The sequence below is a fragment of the Cydia strobilella genome, chromosome 14 (genome assembly GCF_947568885.1).
Source record: "Cydia strobilella chromosome 14, ilCydStro3.1, whole genome shotgun sequence".
Lineage (NCBI taxonomy): Eukaryota > Metazoa > Arthropoda > Insecta > Lepidoptera > Tortricidae > Cydia > Cydia strobilella.
In genome coordinates this window covers 8134601-8159921 of record NC_086054.1, presented here as the reverse complement: position 1 = coordinate 8159921, position 25321 = coordinate 8134601, and the positions used below count along the sequence as shown (strand labels likewise).

At 35.9% G+C, this 25321-nt stretch overlaps 1 protein-coding gene across 1 annotated transcript in view; it reads left to right on the top strand.

Annotated features, from left to right (window-relative positions):
* Nucleotides 1–25321, top strand: part of LOC134747107 (brain tumor protein) — a 429209-nt gene that overhangs the window by 158602 nt on the left and 245286 nt on the right. The window lies entirely within an intron of this gene.

Here is a 25321-nt window from a genome sequence, read left to right as displayed (position 1 = left end):
TCTTTTTCCATCTGCTTCTGTCTTTGGCGCATTGAATACACTATTAATAAAAAAAATATCATAAAATTTTACACATACCTATTAAAATCAACATTTGTGAACAGTAGGGAAATTCATTTAACACTCGAGATTGTAAATTTTACATCCACCGGCACAATATCAGGTTATAAAAACTTTAGTGTTTATTATCACGACCTGGAAATACAGAAAAGCTTTTTAGCTTATTAACCGCACTGAAAATTTACGAACATATAATATCATATTTACTAAGACTCGAGTAGTTTGTCTGTCACCAGGCTGTATCTCATGAAACGTGATACAGTTGAAATTTTCACAGATGTATTTCTGTTGCCGCTATAACAACAAATACTAAAAAGTACGGAACCCTCGGTGGGCGAGTCCGACTCGCACTTGTCCGGTTTTTTTAAATAATTTTGCCAAGCATTTAAAACCACATCACCCGTGAATGCGGACATAAACTTTGAAACTCAGAAAGTATTTAAGGTGTGATTCCATTGTGCATTTCCGCACCCAGAATTCCGGGGTATGCTCATAAAGTATTTAAGGTGCGATTGACCAATGTATCAGCTTTGCTGTTGCGGTGTTACTGCTGCTGGCGATGTTACTGTCATGCTCATTGAAAAATGAGTGGCGGATTGAAGGTGTTATTTGCGACAGCAGTGTGGCAACGACAGCAGCAATTTATCAAGATATTTGACAGATTGATTTGTACGCGTCAATGCTGCGGCAGTAATGCTACAACAAACCTATCTGCAGACGCCATCCGAATGGTAAAATGGAATGACTTTGTAATTTCAGTTTTGAAGATAATTTGTTTTCAACTTTTTACTGTCAGTATATAGGAAATGTATTGCATACCAAATAGTTTTAATTTATCAGGAAGCCTTATCGTTACAGCAAATTATTACACCAAAGTTGCTGCAGTCGCCATCCGCTTGTAACCTTTAATAAGTACCTCAAAACAAGTTTCAGAAAGAAAATGCACGTGTTAACGTAAACAAAGGCGCCACAGACGCGATGATTGATTATGATGGAGGGCGCAAGCGGTGCACAGTTTATTTTAGGCGAATTTATCACTATATTTTTACTTTTTCCGGCGAATTTTTTACGCTTTTCAACATTTTTGTGATGACAATGGTGGATTCTGCATTGTTTTGGTTAACTATTTGTGAAATTGATTGAGCGGTCATGGTTGGTGATTCCGCGTTTTAATGCTTCCATTGTTTTTGTAAAATTTAATAAGTACTTCAAATTAAATTAAAACAAATAGGAGTTAACAATTTGTTATGGTATTGATACGACATTTGAAGGTCGCTCACGCTGATTGGTGCATGCAAAATGAAGTGAAGATCGTGCGTAAGATACGCGCACCAAGACAATCGTTAAGGTCGTGTCAAAACCAGTTGTCATTTTTGCGGGTGCTGTTTAATTGGGCATTTTAAAATTAAAGCGTAAATTAAGTACCACAAAAACTAATAAAACATGCATATACACTCAAGAATACTGAAAATGGGTCACATTAAATGGAAATTTCCATGTACATTAACAAAACACACGCTTTTCATCCTAATTCAACAGCGCATTTCCTCGTAACGGGCGAAGGGCCGCTTTAATATTTTAATTGACTTGCTGACCGTACCGCATGTTAGCGAATTTTGCGGCGGACCTGAGCATACTTTTCATTTCTGTTTTTTTTTTGTGGGTCTAAATTAGCTGGATGTGGCACGAATAGGGTTTGCACGACGGATCCGAAATGCAAGGAAAAATCCGCGGATCCGTATCCAGATCCGGATAATTTCATACATTTCGGATCCGGATTGCAAACTAGGCACGGATAATTGATTGATAAAGACCGCCGTTTGTTAACCTATTCTTGATTTTTTTGCTGTATTCTTTATATTGTTTTCTGTATTGAGGTGTGTAATAAAGAGTATTTGTTTTGTATTGTATAATTGTTTATATCCATCGAGTTGTCCATGTTTAGACAGTTTTTTTTTCCGAGAGAAAGGTATAAATAAAATAAATATACAACGGGAAATAAAATAAAGTGCTGAAGTGCGAAAATATATTTTAAATTTTTAACGTATTTTGGGCCACCATATAATTAATATAAATATTTTTTCGAATTTTTAATTAATATAAAAGTAAGCACTAAATTTTTTTTATGAAATCTGTTTTTCGTGGGTCTCTATTGTTGCCCATAAAGCTTTAAGTCATAATGTATTGTTTGTCCACATTTTCGTTAGTCATAGTTTGGTTTATCTCAGAAACGCGTAACTTTTCAGGATTGCCATAAAACACACCTAACCTAACCTATTCCTAGGATAACCTTAGAAAACTCCTGAAAAGTTAACGGTTTCAGAATTATGACTAATGATAATATCATTACATTATGACTTTCAATAATTATGTCAAACAATGGGACCCCGTTTTTCGCTCCTAATTTTTATAAAAATCCAAAAATCTAAAAATGTCAAATGTGTAAATGTCAATGTATAACTATGGTTAATATAAATCAAATTATCTTAAAATATTATCTATAATGTCAATATCCAGAGAGGAAAATGAGGACTACGTTTGTATGGAGAAACGGCCGTCCCCTTTCCTCTTAATGTATTTCTTTATTGCAGATAACAAGATCCATATTACATTAAAATCACGAGCACAATTAAAATAACAATAAATAGGTACATTAAAACAAATCTTAAAATTAAATTAAATTAAAATTAAATTAAATTAAATTAAATTAAAAAAATGTAGTAAGTAACATTTTAATGTAGTTATTACATAACTAGAAGTGCACGACATCACACATGCTTTCTTTTGTGTAGAGCGACTGATGTCAAATTGAAATCAAAACGAGATCAATCTGTGAAGTTCCAATAAGCCTCCTAGATTTAGGTAAGGAAACTAGCGAAGTCAATGAAATATAAATTTGGACATCGATCAAAAGACACCAGTCACGAGAATCCCTAAACGACACGATATAGCAATAACAACAACACTAATCAAAGCAAAAAAAATAATGTAGAGAATGTTTTCCAATTTATTGTTAGTCAAAGACAATTAATGTACTGCTCATTTCAAGCGGCGATATCGTTTAATTAAAGCGGGGGTAATTGTATAAGAAAAAACTAAGTATTTGAAATGATAAGCCCTGGCAATTAAAAATGGGTCTATTCCATACAAACACAACTCGTGAATATTTTCTCGCTGCTGGAGACTAAGCGCTCCCTGCCTTTTCCTGCCGCGTTTTGTTTACCTTGCTTTCAAAGTAATGGATGCACGAACGGAACGCTTTTTCATTGATTCCTTTAAGTGCATTTGGGTGGCATTGTCTCGATTGCGGCTCGTTTAGTGCCTACAGTGATTGTGTTTTTTAGTAAATGTGCGGCCATTAAATAAAACAGGTGCTATTAATATGAATATGTTTGAATGTTTGTGGCTCAAAGCGGCAAAACAGACCTTTCACATAACTTTAGTTTGCATCCTGGATTAACAAGAATTACTAAGTACGCCAGGAATGATCACATAAGGTGAAAAAGGCGTTCGTATTTAATAGTACATTGTGTATTAAGGGGCGGTAAACTTGGTGTGATTTGAAGCGTGAAGTTTAATGCGAAGGCGAGGGGTTTATTACCAAGAGTTCGTAATTCATTATTAATTCATAAATCGCCTGTAGCACACACAATTTTTTCATCCCACTTGTGAGGAAAAAAGGGAAGTAAATAAAGCTTCCGCCAAAATACGTGCATTACAGCCCCAAGTCGAAATTTAGGATTAACGGACCCCATCGACTACGTGCTCACCTTTAACGAGCAAGTGTGATGAAAAAAATGATTGAAGCCAAAGGTAATGCCATACTGAGCTACTTTTACTATTGGATCAATCACGAAATTGCAAAAAAAATTTGCCTCTACAGAAAATATCGGCATCTGATCAGCCAAATGTATGAAACTGACGATTTTTGCGCGATTTCAGGGCTGCTCCCATAATAAAAGTTGCTCAGTATGACCTATATTCACATCCCAAAGGATTAAAAAAAAAATACTCTGTATTTTAAAAAGGTAAAGAACTCCTGTTATCAAAGTTACTATAAAATTGCATAAAGCTTAAACGAAATTGCCTGCATTTTTAAAATTGCTGAACCATTTCACCAACCCTGTGCGTCAAGCAGTTAACCACGTTAACTTTCCTCATAAAGTAACTTTTTAAATACACAGTGACGCTTTTAAAATTGTTGTTTACTCCGCTAGGGATGCAACTTTTAGAAGTTTTAAAAACTGAAGGGAACTGATAGTTTTCTTCGTTTTTAATACACTTGAAAGAATATATGTAAGTAGGTTATTTTTGTAGTTGTAATCCCTACTAATAAAATATTATAAATGCGAAAGCAATTCTGTCTGTCTGTCTGTTACTTTTTCACCGATTGAGATGGGATTTGTTAAATAATACGAAATAAAAATTTACTTTTTTTTTTTTTTATTATTATAAACTGATCGGCGATTGGCCCTAGTCACACCTGACGAGTAATTTTACGAGTAATTTCAAAATATCCATGAAAACCTTGTTTTATAATATAAAATAATGAAATGTAAGCTCATTAAACCTAAAATGTTTCAAAGATCTCGTGTTACTAATTATATAGGTACCAAAATTATATTGCTCAACAATATTCGTCTAATATTTTTTTAATATAAAATAATATTAGGCAAGCTCATTAAGCCTCCGATATTCAAAATATCTTGTATTTCTAAGACACTTAAGTAAGTAGGTATACCTATATCAAAAATCTTGAATCAACATTAATTTTATTACTTAAGAATATCTTTCAATAAAGTAGAAAAGTTGCTGGGTATACAATATTTTACGACATCGGTTTTTGATGACCAGGAAAGAGTATCTTGCTTCTATAATAAAATGTGTTGGCTATATTCTACATAGTTTAGTCCCTTGATGCACATATAATATTTTTAGTGTATTTATATCAACGGAGTGTAGGTTTTTGACACAGTTTTTATTTTAAAATTACTTACCAACTCCACACATTATAAACCTGTATAGTTCCTTTTGATGTAGATTTCAAAGTCTTTAACAAACACTGTTTAAGATTTAAGATGGAGCATTTATTTTAGTCAGTTAGGTTTACATTTTAGAATAAAAATGCGAAAATGTGTCAATTTTACTGCGATAGCATTACAGTCAAATTTCTAGCTAGACAATGTTTTCCGGACACGTCGAGTGGGCGACAAAGTCGGATTGCTCCTTTGATGGATTATGCCCAATTGGGACATATTTCTGGACAGTAGTAAACTTTGTGTCCCTGCTTCAAGGTTGTACTGAAGCTTGAAATACATACGTGCAGAAATTTGTATGACTTGGTACCTAAGGAGGAAAAATTGGCTCAAATTATTGCAGCTTCATATACCTAACCTACAAAAATCTGAGTTAGTATTTTAGCTATTCAGGGTGATAGATATCACCAATCAAAACATAAATAGTATATAGAAATATTCACGTGAATTTTCGTAGTTTCTGTCATTTTTAATTTCGTTTGGCGTTAGTCGATGAACGATTATTTTTCTGTACCTCGTTTTAGTACAATTACAAAAAAAAATTAGTTAAAAATACTTACTCTTTTTTCACCCAGGTCACGACATAAAAAAATATCAGCCTTCTTGAGTTTACTTTGGGGTTGGGCCAATTTCTGTAAGAATATCCTATTGGTAATATTTATTTATTCAAGTGACCAAATATTTACTTTTTATTACTCATATATACTTACAAATAAGAAAAACTACAACACAACATAATTTGGCATAGAATTCTACCACAAATTTATTACTCCTAATTCCCCAAAAGAAAGGTCGTTTTTCGTTTACAAACTTTTAAAGGTTAACTTTGCAGAATTCGACTTTTATCCACATTTTCTTTCAAAAGTTGTGAAGGTATGTCGGTCTGCCGAGCGACAAACAAAAAGAATAAAGTTTATTGTTTTGTTCTTGTCTGGGAGTGAAATAGTTTCTCGTGTCTTGTAGGTTTTTTGTTAAGGGATTATTGGAGATACGTAACTGTTTTGTGTTTAGTTTTATTAGGTCTGAAATAAGTGAAGCCGGTTTGTCTAGTTTAAACGTTGAGTTTATTTATCACTTAAATTACGTACTGTTCGACTATGTTTACCACTATATTTTTGCAAATAAAACTATCTTTCTTTATCTTTTTTAGATTGTATACAATCTATAAAATATATGTCTTAGTTAAAGATTACATTTGTTTGAACTTGGATTTTTGGAAAAAGAAAATTTAAATTCATTATTTGGCGCAGTCAGTGGGATAAGGGATAATATATATTATATTATGTTTTAATTCGTTAGTCTATTTTTTCAATTACCTACTGAAAATATTTTTTTTTTATAAACTGATTCTTACCGCATTCATTGTCAGCATTATCTCAACATCTCCAGTTGACGCACAATACTTGACAACTCTAGCAAAACGTTTTGCGACAAAGACGGGAGATATAAATCACTATTCAACATTTGGTTTTGTTAGACAGTGTACACTGTAAGTTTGTTTATTATCAATACACAGCCACAGAAAAGTAAGGACTTGCTTGACTTCTAACTTGAATAACTCGACCTAGTTTTAAGAGACCCCGCGCTAAAAAAAACTCCTACTCTGTGAGTAGTAAGAGCGTTTTCACATTGTCCGATCTGATATCGGATGTAGGAAGGAAGTAAAGTAAGTAAGATATATGTGTTTCTCTGTATTTATTTATGCATTTAGTAAATCATTATTACTAAAAAACGATAAATAACGCAAAAAGAGGGACTTAATGCCAATGGCACTCTCCTGCAGCTGTTATTGTCATAAGAGCCTTTCGACATCCGATATCGGAAAGGCGCTCCCGATAAATTCAGCCATGTCGGAGCCCCCCGTCATCTGTCGGACCGATAATATTTGTTTGTGTGCGTATGTGTAGGCATAATGCTTGTTGTAGTGTGCATGACCGCTAAAGACAGCGCCCAGGCACGCCCCCGCGGCCTAACTACGCGGTTGTAGGATCCTGCATCCTATGTCGGACAATGTGAAAACGCTATAAGGCAAGTTGTTTAAACGTCAACTTCTTGAGTTTTATAATGCTCTGGCGTGTAAATGGATGAATAAAATAAAACGACGCGCGAGAAGTATCTGCCACCCGGGAATACTCTTCAAAATAGATATATCACCACAATTCCCGTCCAAAAGTATCTTTCACAGTCTTATTCCTACATGTAGATACATATATTATCTCTTTTTATGAAGCTACAATTTTCTAGGTGGATACTTTTGACGCGTAATCTGATCCACTACTTTTGATGATAACTGTACGTGTACTCGCCTGTGGCCGCCTTGTTGAACTAAAACTAATATTCCGTTCAGGCCAGCAAGACACGGAAAACCTCAACAAAGTAAAACCGTTGCTAGATCTCGTTATACAAGTCCATCAGTAAGGTTTAACTTCGAGCGCACTAGATTGCCTTCATAATCCATCGAGCTATACTAGGATCCCGTATTATGGAGATTGGAGACGTGGAACTTGAGTAATAGATTCGTTTAATTCTTGGCTCGTGAGTTTATGTAAATTTAACATAGCGTTGATTTTTTTCATCACACTTGCTCAGTAAGTGTGCGTGAGGTGAAGTCCATTTTACTCCCACGAGTTATAGCTTTTTTTAAGTTATGACACTAACTCATACGAACCATGTTAGGTTCTAAGTAAAATACTTGTTAAAATTCAAGGTATAAAATGAGTTTTACTTTCAAAATACTAAAGTTTATAATTTAATTGTCTTGTTTACGTTTAAAAATATTTAATTTCATTAATTTCATAGCCGTTTAAATTATATTTACACAATTTTCAATCGTGGCTGAATGTCGGATTGGTATGTGCCCACGATGTCTAACCTGTCAACAAATGACAATATGGCGGACGAATGTTTGAAACGTCACCGTATTTAAGAATTATTTTGCTTTAAATTTAGTTTTTTCTTTGCAAAGTGTGATGAAAAACATTGTGTGTAACTCCGGGAGAATATTGCAAACTCAAGTCTTTAATGGAGCCTGCGGCTGTCGTGCATCTAAAGACCTCGTCTGCAAAATTTCATTTACCCCCCTCGTTGCACAATGTACTATTATTTCTTTCAGTCATTTGGACATTTAGATAGAAAAACACAAGAGGTTTGCTATATTTTTATACACTTTTTTATGATATAGAAGGCAAACGAACAGACGAAGCCTGATGGTAAGCTATTACCGTCGCCCTTGGACACCCGCAACACCAGAGGGGTTGAAGGTGCGTTGTCGGTATTTAAGATGAGAGCACTCTCTTTCCACCAATAGCATTGGTTGTAATCTAGCGGAGCGGAGAAGAGATGTGTATTACAACCAATGCTGGTTGATCCCCGCACATCTCTTTTCATCAAGTGGAAAGGCAGCCTAATGCTGGTGTTCTGGGTACTAGACGGCAATATAAATGATAATTAGTTGAACTGGGTAATCCTTTAGTTGTAAAGGCTGGTAAATGAAGAACTGTTTCTATCTTGATATCAGGACATTTTCAGTTAAAAGTGTACCATTTACTTTTTTTTTTTTTTTTTTTTTCATCAATTTCATTCAATTTATCAACTTTTGGGTTATTTCTACCCAGAATCACGAGGACTATCGATTTAAAAAGAAATAAACATGTCCCCAAAAAAATCACAGTTCTAACGCATTTTTACATAGGTACATTTTGTATGGACCGTTACAAAACTAACACCCAAAATTTGTATTAAAAACTGGGGACACTTTTTTTCTTTGTCTCATTCAATAGTACCTACTCGTGATTCTAAATAACCTAAAGGTGTTTTTTTTTTTCTGAAAACCCCTATCAACGAAACTAAGTATTAAACACAGCTACGACATTGAATATTAATATCAACCTAATGAACCCACTAGTGAGCTAAATTGGGAACACTCGCTTAACCTCAAGTTTCCGCTTGCAAATATTTGTTGTATACTAATTAAGGGGGCGGATTATGAAACACTGCATGAATCTTAACTAACATATTATAATAATAATATTTTTTTAACATACTTGCTCGTAACGTGGAAGTTATTGAACCGCTGTAGTCTCATACGAGTAATTCTAGATATTAAACACGCGTGCTTTTTTATTATATTATAGCACTTGTTAGGTAATGAATGATAATCCGACTGACTAACTGATTGCTAATAATATGTATGGAAACTGAACCTTCTTAAATTGGTCGAGTAGATTTTACAACAAGGACTGGAGGGCGCCGGCGCCCGGCCAATCGCCTGCCGGGGCCCGGCCGTCGAGATTTTAGACTTTAACTAACTGTTTCAACAATTAAAATTTGAGATTAATATGATTTGAACCATGGGTCGAAAAAATATGATAAAAAATCGTAGATACAGAGAGAGAACGACATTAAATGAAAAGTATAGCGAACGAAAAAGTCTCCCCTTCATAATTAAATGGGTTTTAAAGTTATTAGGCATTTATTTGCTATTTGATATTTAATTTCTCTAAAACAGTTTCACTGGCTGAACAAGTAATGCCGTTGACTATTGGCAGTTTTAGAACGAAAAAGTAAAAAATTGCATCCCGCTGATTTTCATATTTTAATTAACAAATAATTTTTAATTACGGCAGTTTCCAAAAATATGTTTTTTTTTTCGTAAATATAGCAATTTAATGTTTTTCGCTTTGGATTATTGTGACCAGACATGCAGTCTCCGATTAAAAGTAAGTTCTAAGGAAAAAATCATGGCCATAGACGTATGACTTTAATTATACTGATTATGCAAATGTGCCTTATGTTTTTGGTTTTCTCCTATTCGATATGAAAAGTACATTGTTTAACTCGGGTGAAAGGCATCATTTCATCCCTTCGGTAACAATTTTCTTTACTATTAGCTCCAGTTTAGGCTATTGTGACGGGTGACGGAAAAGTAACTACGGAATCCTACACTGAACATGGCCCGACATGCTTTTAGCCGGTTATTTTGACATAATAATATGATGTTTGTATCGCCGCGCGTAGATTAAGGATGTAATATTAAGATAGCATTTATTGTATATAAGCACTGATTAATACAGAATAAATTGGTCTAAATTTACCCACCAAAGGAAGCTTTACTCACCAGCCGCTGCCTCCTAAAGTGGTGACCTCGAGTTGGATCCCCACGGGGACCATCTAAAGTAAGAAACTTATTATATTACGAAAACTAAAACCGTTTCCTTGGCACAGGACATAAGTAAGAAACTAACATGAAAATTAACAATAACCAACACATTTTATTCCCGCGTTTGCATCAGATTACCAAGCCACTGCGCCAGCATTAGCGATATTACAGTCATATGGAACACAATCTTATGACCCCGAAATTCCGATTCTGATTTAAAAAATTGATAAGGTTAATCTGGTTTTGACACGACCTTGAGTAGTATTATTAGGCAACTCGCTCGCACTTATTGGTAAGAATGCCTATACTTGTCGCAAACCTAAGTGGCGAGTCAGGTCGTATCATCAGACTTTTATGACGTGGGACTCAACTGTGCAGCTAGTATTATGGATAAAAGGTACAGTACCAATTTGCCACTTGGCGCTGCGGCAAGTATACTAAAGATAGTAACAATGTCATAGGCTTTCTCAAGGGCATCAATAGGTGCGAGAGAGAGTCTAATAAAATTACTCTAATTGCATTTCGCGAGCACCAATCAGCGTGAACAGCTAATGCTGATTGGTGCTTGCGAAACGCAACAATGACACGAGGCCATAGGTCGTTTCAAAACAAGATGAAAACTTTATCAAATTGTAAATCAGAAACAGGCTCCTTATAATGAAACGTACGTGATTAGGAATGGAAATACGTTTTTATTTCATGTACGGGTGTAATGACGAAACCTTTTGTTAATAAGGAGATTTAATTATTTTATTATGCGTTTGGGTTGGATTATTAAAATGCTTTGGACATTTGTGATGTGTATTATTAATACCTGCTGTATATTTTATGGCAATGTTAATATTATTCATAATGTTACATAACAAACGTGCTTATTTCAATATTTATACAATATTCAAGAAGTACTATTGGTACAGTCAAAAACATGCCTTGTTGTTGGCTTGTATTAAGTATACGAGTACACTCACACTGTGCTTCTAAGGGAGAAATCCTGACGTATTGCCATACGATTTTCCCCAGACGTTTTTCCGTGGGCGGTGGGGCAAAATAGTGTCGGATTTAACTGTCTATTCTTCAGTCTAGGTTTACTGTTTCTTTGAGCCGTAAAAACTATTGAGCGTCTTTTCGACAGTACACCATTTTTTTTTACATAGAAATCAGAGTGGGCCGGACAGATTCGGCCCTATTAAGGGGCGCACATACTATCAGTCCGCCGGACGATATCGGCCTGTCAGTTGTTCGGAACTGTCAAATTTTTGTTCTAACTGACAGGCCGATATCGTCCGGCGAACTGATAGTCAGTGGGCCCCTTTACTCTTTGTCCTAGGATAATATAAATATTTGCCAGCAGACCTAATACTAGCTACTATATTTACAGAATTTACTTAAATAAACATGAAGTTAGCAAGCCTTATTTTATATTTACAGAAGAAAAGATAAGATTTTACATTATTGATATTTACAGTTACCTAACTAATAAAATAATACCTACAATAAGCCTTATAATATGTAATACTAACACAATGGGATCATGTTATCTTGAAAATAAATAATTGAATTCAATTGAAAATAATACCTACAGTACACGACCTTTACGTGTACTGTAGGTATTATATTGAAAACAATAGTCTCTTCTAGTAAATTTGTGTATGTACGTACTCTATAGATATGTGTGACGCCGGCGTCGGCCGCGCTTCGGTCTGGCGCCGCTGACGCGCGCTGTGCGGACCCTCTACTTAACAACGGAAAATATTCACAAAGACGGAATTGTATATACAGGTTATGTATGACAGGCGTAATGATATTTTTCCTTTTTTTTTAAATAGTTACACTATTTTCTTAGGTTGAGTACCTGTAGTAGAATAGTTGTAAGTGTGGGAAATAAATAAAATAATAAAATCTAAAGGTCGGTTATTTGAAATCAAAAGACTGGCTCAGGAAAGAAAGGATTGGCAATTACTCCACCGACAAGAGCAAAGCTCTTGATGATGATGATTTGAAAATATGGTAGTCTCTCAGTCGATCAGTCGGGCAGCACTGAATGTAGATATACCGACAGATATTTAAAGCACTACTAAAGTTATTAGCAGAAAATACCAAAATACCAATCCCAAGTTTCCGCGTCCAGAAACGCATTGCATAATATGATATTTCAAGCAATATTCTACTCTTAGTGTCCACTCCAGGCACTCGTATATATTACCCCGCACAGAACAAAAGAAAATTTAATATGCCCGCGTACGTAATGCAAAAGTATATTGTTTGCGAAAACTGTCGTGGGACATGGAATTTAATACAATCTAATATGCAGACATCGAATAAGATTCGTGGGTAAGTTATTGAAATTTTCATTTTTAACGTTCCGAATCCTGTGCTGCTTTTCTCTCAGATGCTATTTTATTGCAAACAAGCAGTTTATCAAAATTGCTTTTGAAAATAAACACAACTTGACTACAATACGGGTATATATTGTATATAACCATGTATACCGGGTGGGGCCTGTAACAGGAAGAAAAAATTAAACTGTACGCTAACTCCTCAAACTGACCAACATTTGTTCAGCGACTTTAAAAAATAACTTGTGTTTTGATTTTTTGTATACATTAAAGTTTATTCTAAGACGCAATGCATTGCGAATTTGTTATGCTTAAGGCGTGACAAACAACATCATTTAGAATGATGATGGCGTACATTAAGGATAATATTTAATTTGTATGAAAAATAGGAAGTCGACTTCATAATTTGTAAAAGTTATTGAAAAAAAGTGTCACCGTTTGAGGAGTACAATATATCTTTTAATTATTCGCTCTTGTTAAGGCGAGATTCCACCAGTGTGCGGCACTGTGCGGCACAAGCATATTCAGTACAAAAATGCTTGTGCCGCAAAGTGTCGCACACTGTTGGAATCCCGCCTTTACATGCCCCACCCGCTATAACCGTGATCTTACTGACATAAAAGAACCTTCGCAAGATTTTATAACCGACTAATGCTCATTTTCTTTTTTAAGAATTATAAAGAAAATATTACAAGCTATTGAGAAAACTTACTAAATTTTCCAGTAAATGAACCTGAATGTTTAGATTTCTGATCTTCGTAAGCCTGTTGAATCTTTTTAAATTGTATATTCAATCAGAATTTTTCGAGCCGTTACTCAAAAACGATCTAAAGAATTATCTACATTCTTTATAATCTAAATATATACGAGTAGTGTGACAACCTATAAACCCAAATCAAAAAATATTTAATAAAATGATTCAATTTGTTCCTTAGTCGTATGGATGGCAGCACCATCTCTCTCGCTATACCGTAATCCTGTCAGGGATTCGTATAGGACACGAACGAATCCCATACGGGATCACCTATACGAAGCACGTACTGCTTGCCTTTTAGAATTCATCAAAGGCGCCTAGCCTTTCAAAGAGTGAATACCTATACTAAAAAAATTGGTACGGGTATCGCCGTGGCCGGGTGGTCTAGTGGTCAGGACGTTACCCGCGTAAGCTGAAGACGCCGTTTAATTCCGGCCTCGGCTACCAGAGCCATCTATATGACATCTGTTTATTCATAATTTAAAGTAGTGTGACTATTTAAAAACACAAATCAAAAGATATTTAATAAAATAATTTGATTTGTTCCCTATTAGTTGTAATTCTACGTTAACATTAAATTGCTTGTTTTTTTTATTTTTAGTCTTTAATACACAACAAAATAAAGAACTAAGAGCGAAGGCTTTTTGCACCGTAAAGTTTAAATTTAACCACTTCATCGTAAAGATTGAAATATACCTAAATAATATAGACAACATATACGAAAATAGGATCATAAGTGTCATAACGACGTAACTTTAAGAATATCCTCACAACCATCAACTTTAGCAGAAAGCGTGTTAACGTCGCCATTTCTCGCAGTCCTCACGCGTGGCTTATCTGCTCCATAAAGAGGTGAAGGTCGCAGACTTACGTTTATAGACTAGCAAGCAACGTCACGTCACGTAAAACATATATTAAACTGTAATATACAATGTGGCTTTGTATTACAAACATTTGCGGGAAAATTTCTTTACATTCACCAAGAGTACGTATATCAAGGGTACAAAGGCCAAACAAAAAATAAAATGTATCCGGATGGCAGATGCTACGAAAAGTCGCGTGACTATTTCTATACATTATAGTTTTGCTCTGGCGTTTTCTATCAACGATAATAAAAAAAATTAAACTGTTTATTTTTCATAGAGAACAAAATTACAAATTTGCTTAGCTCTAATCTTATATATTTAAGTTTATATGGGCTAAGGACTATGGGGATATTGTCATCATGGCTAGGCCCCTACAGCCAATAGTTAATAGAAAACGCCAGATTGAAACTTAAATAATGTATGGAAATAGTCACGTGACTTTTCGTAGCATTTGTCGGGATGTCCGATACATTTTTAGGGTTCCGTACCCATTAATTAGATTAATACAATAATTATTATTTATGTAATGGGTTGATACCTAAATAAATAACATTTTTATTTTATTTATTTTTATTTAAAGGGTACCCTATTACTAAGACTTCGCTGTCCGTCCGTCCGTCCTTCTGTCACTAGGCTCTCATGAACCGTGATAGCTAGACAGTTTAAAATTGTCACAGATGATGTATTTCTGTTACCACTATAACAACAAATACTAAAAACAGAATAAAATAAATATTTAATTAGTGTTCCCCTACAACAAACGTCATTTTTTTGCCGTTTTTTTCGTAATGCTACGGAACCCTTCGTGCGCGAGTCCGATGTTGAGCAGAAAAATACACATGGTCAATGCGTAAAATGCATATTTAGGTACGTGATTTTGTCAGTCTGAGAAATTAAAAAAAGCAAAATAATATGTAGTTGACTGGATAATCGTAAACTTTGAAACAGGTGCGTAGTCTAATTGACGATAAGTCAGTAGGTACATCTGTGGTGTCAATTTAGCCGACCCACACCATCCTATACGTAAGAGCCATTGATATATTACGTGCTGTATGTTGTCGAAGGTGAAGCCAATTTTCGTGGGAATGTGTGGTATATTGCCTTTCACCAGGGCTGTGTATTGTATAAATAAGACAGATAAGTGATGATACAAATATTTTAAACAAGGTGCAAGGTACATCATGAAAACCTGAAAACTGTTTGTTTAAAATTAAGAATATCCGTAGATTCGACGAAATTATTTTTAATACTGCTTTTTATTATGTTTGTCACGTCAAACGACTTTAAAAGAAATTCTAACCAGAAACTGAATTGGGGATCATATTTTAAATTTACTTTGAAATCCATTAGGCTTAAGGCATTTTGCGTGCATCTGTTACCATAATCCTTACTACACTATCCTCAAATTCAACTTTAGATCCAGGTTGCCTCGATGGCCAAGTTTCTTTTAAATACATAATTATAATCACGCCTATTTACCGGAGGGGTAGGCAGAGACCACGGATTTCCACTTCCTACGATCCTGACATACCTCTTTCGCTTCCTTCACTTTCATGACATTCTTCCTACAGGCTCGTCGGTTTAGGGTGCTCTTGACCTGGCCTTTCTTCAGGATTTTCCCGATCTGATCAGAGAAAGTCCGCCGAGGTCTACCCCTTCCAACTCCAGCTTCTACTTCTCCCTTATACACTTTCTTTGTTAGCTTGCTTTCACTCATTCTTTCCACGTGTCCAAACATAACGTGTTTCAAATTAAAAATCTTCAGTTTAGTGTTTACTCGTATCTATTTAATGTATATTGCATATAATTTTGTACACCCAGCAATTCATTCATAATGTGTGTTCAACGGCATCTAGCCTAGTCGATAGGCCGTATCCTAGTAAAGGCATTTGTTTGTGGCTTTATCACGAATAGTTATTTATTCTTAAGTTATGGATGTTATCTGTATATATTTATAAATTTTTCTAATATATATTAAGCATGTATATCGTCGCCTAGTCAAGTGCCTATAGTACAAGTTTTACTTATTTTGGGGCTAGATCGATGTGTGGATTGTTCCCAAATATTTATTTATTTTATTTGAATCATGCAGAATGCATCCTATTCATGAAATGGGTATGTACTTTTGCAGCTGTGTGTACATTCCTAACTTTGTTTTAAAAAAGCCGACTTCGTCACAAAATAAATAACAGACGAAGTCCTATTATTTTCTCGCATAGGTTGATACATCACTCCCGTCATTCGATATGTTCCCTCTGTCATTTTCTGCCCTGTAATCAAACGAGCACATTCATTCTATCGCCATTTTTTACGAATATTTTGTTACAATGAAATTTGGTGGAAATGCTGAAAAATATTATCCTTTTCGAATCATCGTTATATGATTTACAATGTACTGTTAGTGTAAGGCCTGAGTGGACGCTCGAAGCGGAGCGTTCGGCGGGGCGTGCAGCGTGGCGTCGGGCTCACAAGTGATGTGAGCAGCGTGCACTAAGGCCGCTCCTATACGTTTGCATTTGTTTAACATGCACGCCGCACGCCCCGCCCCGCTGCATGCTTAACTCGAGCGTCCACTCAGGCCTTACCTTATAGTGCTGTTAGATTCACAAACGATATTATTTTGTGATTAACTCAAAACAAGGACGAAATTTAATGGGTAAAGAGCACACTGGCTGCATGTGCGTAGTTGTGCACGTGCGCGTGCGTTAAACTGTTGGAGCCGTGCACGCACACTTCACTCAAGCGGTGTGCCGTCTCTCATAAGGATCTGTATATTAAAATCTGTATGTCTACGCATAACTACGCATCCGGCCTTCGTAACGGCCTAACTACACCTCGTCGTAAATGTTGCCACCCATTAAATCTATCAAGAGTAAAATTAATTTGTGTTCTAGAAATGTTCTCATCTAATAAGAAGAACTTATCCTAAGAGATAATTTATCGTAAAAGGTAAAAACAAATTGGTTTCTCTGTATACCAAGTAATAGTTTCACGCACTGATATTTGATATAACTACAATGTAATGTGGAGAAGAATGCTTGGCTTAACCTGGACACAGTTCCGAAACAACGTCTCAATTCTCCAGGAACTTGGTATTAACAGCGTCTTTCCTCCATCGTCCATTTTCCACAAATTACACGTTGAAACGATACATCTGTGGTACGACTTATAGTGCAAGGAAAAGTCGAAGGCAAAAGGCGCGGTAGGTCACCAATACGTTGGTCGGACTTGAGTCAAAAATGCACTCAATGGACCACTCCACGAATGTACAAGAAGGGCTACAGTACGGGAAGAATGGCGACGGGCTTGCCACCGGCCATGATATGACGACTACGACCGCTCGTTCTGACAAGTATGTGACGACAAAGAAGAAGACAATGCTCTTAACCTTCACCGTACACCCACAAATCAATATGTTTGTGTCTGAAAATATACGTTCAATGAATCATCAAAACAACACGTTATTATGATTCATAACTCCCTAGCGCCAAAACTGAAATGAGTCACGTGCTACGAGCGAAAGCCTACGACTCCTACGAGAAGCTTACGCGCTACGACTGCGTAGCCGCGAAGGTGTTAGGCAGTAAACTGTAGCAATGTAAATGTAATGAAACTACACAGTTAATGAGTTCGTTATGTATTTTAAACTAATTTTACGCGGTTTTTTTTATCCCTTTACATAGTTTTATTTCAATTTCTAACTAGGTTGACAGTTCCTAAATCGTTGTGTACTTTAGCCTCATAGCGTTGTCAGTAATGGCAGTGTAGACAACACTGGCGCGGCGCCAACACGTCTCATCACCTATGTCGAGTGTGAATCACCCTTAACGACGCGACAAGGGGAATTATTTCAAATTGTCAGAACTTGTAATATTTTTATTTTTGTTATAACTACACTTTTTATCATTATTCAATATCAATTAATTTTTTACTGTAAATTATTGCAGCAGCTACAACTTGCTTATTTACATACAGTGTGGAAAAAAATTATGGGCCCTGGAGAGAAAGAGCCTTTTAACCTTAAGTTACCTCATTTTACTCATAGGGAAACATTCTTTTATTTTTTTTAAGAAATAAAACTGCATTCAAAGATTTTTTTTATTCGCTTGCCTCGCCCCAAAACAGATTAGAACCGACTAAAATTTCCAAAAAAATAAACACTCGCTATTTTATTCTACTATACAGTTAAAAAAAATGATTTTTTTTAATACAGTTTTGTTTCTTTTTAAAAATAAAATGATGTTTCCTTTAAGTAAAATGCGCTAACTTAAGGTTTTAAGGCTCTTTCCTTCCAGGGCCCATAATTTTTTTCCATCCTGTATATACAATTTGATTCTATCACGCAGAGAAACGCCGAGCATAGCTCTATTAGCCATGTAGCCATTGCCCTTTGCGTGAGCTTCAGCCTTCTTATGAGGCCCATTGTTAGCGCCCACGTCTCAGATCATGCGTGATAGAATCAGAAATGATGATATCCGCAGTAGAAGTAGGCCTATGTCCAGCGGTGGACGTCTATCGGCTGACATGATGATGATGATGATATATAATTTGACACATAATTAGTGATGTAAACGGGTGTAACGCGATATTATTTCACTATTTTTACCTTATCCGACACAAACATTTTTACAACCAATTTTCAGGTTTAATGTTGTTTACCCATATCTCCGTTGATATTTGCTGAGACGTCAGTTTTCCGTGACAGCTGGTGCAACCCAGCTGAAACGTCGGATAAGTTAAAAATAACTAATCACTAATTATGTGTACAAAACCTGAGAGTTTAAACTACTATATATTATTTGAGTTTCGATTTTTTTAGTGCGACTGAACTAGTCCATAAAACACAACAATATTTCTTTCGTAATGATCAAAATCAAACAGCGCCAAATCAGCAGCAACTGTTGCTAAATCCTAATGCACATGCAACTACGTTTAAGAGTAATAGAAACGCGGTCAATATTACTTCCAAAAGTAAATATCCATAGTTATGTAGGAAGTATTTAATTTAATACGATATGGGGACATCGCTCTATTTAAAGCGGTCAGTTTTAGTACTTTTAGTGTCACCGTAAAAATACTTAGACCCAACCTTTTACTTAAAACCGCTTAAAGGCAATTGGGAAGTTCACATAAGCTATCGAGCACTTAGTGTCATAAAAGCGGTGTCAGTGTAGATAACGTGGCGGGCGAGGCGCCAGCGATCCGCACCTGTAATGCCGAGTCTGAACCGCACTTTATAAAAAATTTTTTTACAATTTGAGAGAATTGTATGAAAAAAACTTTGGTGTCAGGCTACTATTTATTGACCCGCAGAGAAATAAATTATGTAAGTAAATTTAACAAAATATGACCTGATCCATTCTCCAAAAACTTCTCTCCGTGGTATTTCTGGATCTTCAACAAGCAGATGAATCGCCTGTTGGTAAGCAATAACCATCGCCCATGGACATGGGGCAACCTTGCAAGTACGTTGCCGGCCTTCAAGATGTTTCTTGAAGGTCGTATCGCGGAAATACCGTAAAATAAGGGCATTTTCACTTAAAAGTGTACCATTTACTTATTTTCAAAAATCCATCAACTTTTGCGTTATTTCTATCCAGAATCACGAGAACTATCGATTTAAAAAGAAAAAAGTCCCTAAAAAATTACAGTCTTGTAATGCATTTTCACATACATTTTGTATTGATCGTTACAAAACTGACGCCCAAAATTTGTATGAAAAACTGCGGACACTTTTTTCTTTGTCGCATTCAATAGTACTCGTGATTCTGAGTCTAAATAACCCAAAAGTTGATGGTTTTTTGAACAAAAAAGAACATGGTACCATTTTTTCTGAAAACCCCCTTAAGTTGCGATTTTTTTTAACGTGTACTTTCCGTGCTTCACTCGTTTATGGCCCCGACGGAAGACCAGCGTTGGCCCATCCAGGCTAACACCATGCTGAATCGGTACCATTTCGTAGCTAATATTATTTGTGTCATGTATAGGTAATGTGCATGGTGCATGCTAATTGCTATTAGCTAACAAACAGAATTTCGTATGCCCTTGGGTACGACATAGTGGAACAATTTTTCTTTTTTACCATCATATGCAATATCATGTTGTGTACACCTATGATCGACGAATAAATAATTTGTTTGTTTGTTTGTTTGTTTGTTAATGTTAAATATGCGGTGTAATGTTACGTGTAAGTTTGCTTTTCGTTCCTCTTGTTAACCTGTATAGTGTGCCACGAATAAACTATTTCTGTTTTTTTTATATTTTAAGCCACGGATCCCTAAAATCGATTAGACAGTAGTGAGTGCTCCGTGCCGTCGTCGTTTGACTTCCGCGGACTGACAAATAAAACCTGCATTTAACTTTACTGCTGCGGACATCTTGAAGGCCTTTCCGCCGTAAAATGCATCTAGCCATAAAGATCGCTGAAGCTAAGACTGAAATAAAACTTGTGCACTTAAGAGTCTGCTGCAAACTCGGTTCTCCATACAAACGTAGTTACGCTGTCATTTTAAAACGACTAGCTAGATTGCTCTGAAACTTTGTACTTACAATAGGATAAGGTATATCTAGTCCTGTAATTAGTTTATGTAGGTTCAGATACCATAGTTTAAAAAATACAGCTAATTAAAAAATTTTTTACAAAATTTTTGCTCTATTTCGTTTGTTTTATAAACTGGAGCTATATATATTAATTACAGGACTAGATATACGTCATGTCATTGTTTATGCAAAGTTTCATTAAAATCCAACACGTAGTTTTTAAATGAGAACGAAACTCCGTTTGTATGGGCAGGTAAACTTCGGCCGAGCTTGCCAGGGACTCAAAGGCCACTCATGATTTGATATTTAATAACGCTGGTTTATGATATCGTGAAATTATTCATATGTCCACTTGGCTGTTTGTACTGAGGCTATTTGTGGTTGGAACATAATAGGTTTTAAACTATTTGCTGTTATGAGGCGATTATGAAAGGCTATTTTAGCATTAACCGTAAAACCACCCAAGTATGATCTTAAACTTACTCGAAAATCTTCGTTTATTATTTGAAAGTCGCAGCTAAGGCAAAATATTTTCATAAATACCTACGGGCAAGGAATTCGATTGATGTACCTATTCGTATCTTGTCACAGTGATAATAATTATGAGACAAAGATAGATATAACTCCGTAATAGATGTTTACAGTCTAAGGAAAAAACGTGCCTCGAAAATCAAGAAAATTTGATTCTCGTTCAGAGGGCGCCACTAGTTTTGGCCCACTGTCGTATAGATGGCGTTGACTGTTTCGTTTGTTATTTAACAATTTTTACGCATATCAGTGAAAGAACATGGGTCAAAATCATAAAAATAATTAATGCATATAAAAAAAATCATTTATCTATATTTAAATACATTTTATCGTATTTTTATAAATCTTAATTTTTAGTTTTAAAGTGTGTCGACAGATGGCAGTGAATTTACTGGGGTTACAAAATTTACTATGACAGTAACGCTCTAGTATAAGTTACTCTATGTTATGAGATCTCTAGCGGCTTCCATATTGACAGTCACTGTGACAAGGTACGAAATGTACATATATGTTAGTAAATCAAATCCCTTGACTGCAAACTCTATACTTTAATTTGATGTCAATCAGCATTACTGCGTATGAGAGTAGCTACGAATGTGGGGTAATTTCGAAAATTACATACAAATATCCAATAACATGACGCATTTTCTAATGTATTTTCCAACAGTGAGTATTCCTTGGAAAGCGTTCCAGGGTGCGTAGCCAACGTGCAATCGTTAACGCTCCGTAGCGAACTAAACGCTACTGTCACTATCGCACTAGTGTGGAAGAGTGATAGAGAGAGATGACTACAATACTCTACGGAGCGTTAACGATTGGCGCGTTGGCTACGCGTCCTGTAGCGTTAGTGTTGCCAAGGTATTCACTTATTCAGTGCTTCTGGTTTAGTAGATATTAGCCATTTTCAATATTACCTCGCTTCGAAACTACCCCAACGTCTTTTATATATGTATAGCCATATTCGCACCTTGTACCATATCTCAAGCCAACAACAGTATAATCCCGCGCAAACTTACAAAACTCATCTCTGCCGACCCCGTTTTTCTAAACCACTTACCCGTGTTGTTTTTAATTTTCACTATTACATCAGCTCCGTAATAACGAGATAGTGTACAGTCAGCTACAGAAGCTAAGCGAATCATCTGTAAACCACTCTATTGCTAAGGATATAAGAACAGGGTTTTATATTTAAGTAACCTTTTGGTGGCAAGAAGATTTCATATTCTTGAGTTGTAAAGTTGAGAGAAATAAATTACTGCAAGTGTATAGGATTATATTATGTTTCGTTTATAGAATAAGGGTACCTACCTATTAAGTTTTGTCAGATCATTATTATTTACGCTTGAATGTACGAGATTAAGTCCTGTTATAGTAATTAATACTGTGTAAGTTGCGAATTACCGATTCGCACGTGTATCGTACAACGTTTTACAGTACATATGGCCCTTTAAACTTTCGACATATGCACGAAAAGTGCTATTTGACGCACTAGTGCGAGAAAGTAGCACCATATGTACTGTAAATATATTTTCTATTACCAGTAAAAAATGAGTATGAGTATGAGTATATATTTACACGACCTTATTGTCAGTCTGTCTTTAGGCGTGTAAATATAATTTCGAAGTTTTGGTTTGTAAAGATATCTTATGAACTCGACTGTACCAAGAGCTATACCTAGAAGTTGCAACATAGTTTTAACAATGATGCAGCAATGCAAACGTCGTCTTTATTTCACTAGTGCGGAAATGTTTGCTTTGTGATAGAAGCTGTAGTAATGAAAGTTGTGTTAAGTATTATCTCGGGTGATAAATAATTCACTTTTCTACAGTAGCGACACCGCCATGGATAAATTTAATTCTTTTAATCTTATTGTAGACGCTGTTATATTACGGCGTTATAACGCTACGTAATAGAACAGGTAAAATCGTTTAAATATTTAGGCAGCATAATTACTAGTGATTCCAGATGTACACAAGATATTACTACTAGAATAGCGATGGCTAAAAAAGCTTTTAACACAAAGAAGTGCATATTTAAAGCCCGGATATCAGACAATATACGCAAAAGGCTCATAAAAGTGTACATCTGGAGCATTGCACTGTACGGAAGCGAAACGTGGACAATGAGGCAACGTGATAGGAAGAGGCTGGAGGCTTTTGAGATGTGGTGCTGGCGTCGAATGGCAAAGATCAGTTGGACTGAAAAAAAAACCAACGAAGAGGTTTTACGTATAGTAGGAGAAAAGAGGACTTTGTTAAGAACTATAGATAATAGAAGAGGAAAGATGCTTGGGCACCTGATACGACACGACGAATTTATCAAAAACATCATAGAAGGGAAAGTTGAAGCAAAGAGGAAGGAGGGAAGACCAAGGAGAGCGTACATGCATCAAATAAAGGAAAAACTCAACGTCGTGTCGTATCAGGCTGTCAAAGAGAAGGCAGAGGACCGCGAAACATGGAAATTGCTCCACCGACAAGAGACTTACTCTTAAGTATATGATGATGAATACGCTGCAGAATTAATAAATATAAATTCAATGTCCGGCGGACATACTACCCCAGTACTCGGTACGTGTGATCAAGGCCTAAACGAGCGTATTCCACAACATGCGCTTAAACGACTTTAAGCAAGTGAAATAGTTTTCTGCTAACTGCCCACTAGTGCCCACGTCTCCGTAGTCTCTCGTAAGGCACAATTAATAAAGTAAAGTTTAGAAAACACCTACGAGCTGCCAACCGCAGACCTCACATGACCTACAACTGCGAAACGTGCCCACAATGTCCCCGTTACTGAGCAGGTCACACTTTATTATTTACTAAACCATTCCCACCTTACTCTAGTAGACAGAGAGTTAACCCTTGAAAATGGTACATGATAATGAGGGCAACGAAACTTTGACAGTTCGCTATACTATGCTTCTGGAAGCTGTTCATCGGTGGAGATCAGAGAATGATGAAACTTGAAGGTTGTAAGTTTTAGAGCCCTGGGTTTAAGGGTAAATATGTATTTAATTCGAATGGGTTTTTGTTGGGGGAAGCAAGTGACAGGTGTTATCTAAGTTTTTTTCTTAGGTTCTTAGGTTATCCCCTGCAGTTTGTCTAATAATAGGCTTTGAATAAGACAAGTTTGGGACTTTTCATGTATATCCCAAGTAACATTAATATTGGCATTTTTTCCCACTGAAAAGTTTTGCTGGCCTCTCATTTTTAACCTCCACCGATGAACAACTGCCTGGCGCCTGGGTCCAGTAACAAGGATAGTATAGCAATTTGTTGCTCTCATTATCATGTATATACAATAAGTGCCCCATCTTAAGTACCCACTTCGCCATACTAGCTGTATAGAAAAGTGTAACATAAGTATGTTAGGGCACCGACTGTACCGTTTTCCGAGGCTAGCTCTTAGTCTATAGGATTAATACGTTGTCACAGCTGACCCGATAGTGGCGCCATCTCTTGACGAAGGTCGGGTGCTTAACGAATGAAGTGAAAATGTTTGTCGGTTTTAATAGTTTGTTAATTAAAGAACTTTCGACAGCAAATTAGTACTATTACGAGTATAACGTTTACCTTCAGTACATTTTTTTAATAGACCCCTGAACTAATTTATTTTCGCCCTCCGAATTCTTTAATCTATAACTGATCGATTCTCCTCATGTTCAAACTTAAATTATCTCTAAAACTTAACATAAACTTAAATTATCTTTTTATTTATAGTCTCACAAAATTTCATGTGCCAAGTTGAATGTAAGAACACTTCGTTTAGGTCGCTCGTTCAATCATGCTAATGTTCATGTAAATTGTACCTGTAGTATACAAACCATTATGCGCAAATCACAAACGCAATAAATCATATAGAAACAAAAAAAAGTTTTTGGCAAAAAAATCATTTTTGGTACGAGCTTTTATCGCTGACTACACTTTTTTTCTACAGGCAACTAGTGCTCATCGAGACAATTATATCACCCCAAATACAATTTAGTTTGCGTTGTTTTATCACAGTTCCCATGGCCACCGACCTGTCCACATCATCAGATCAGC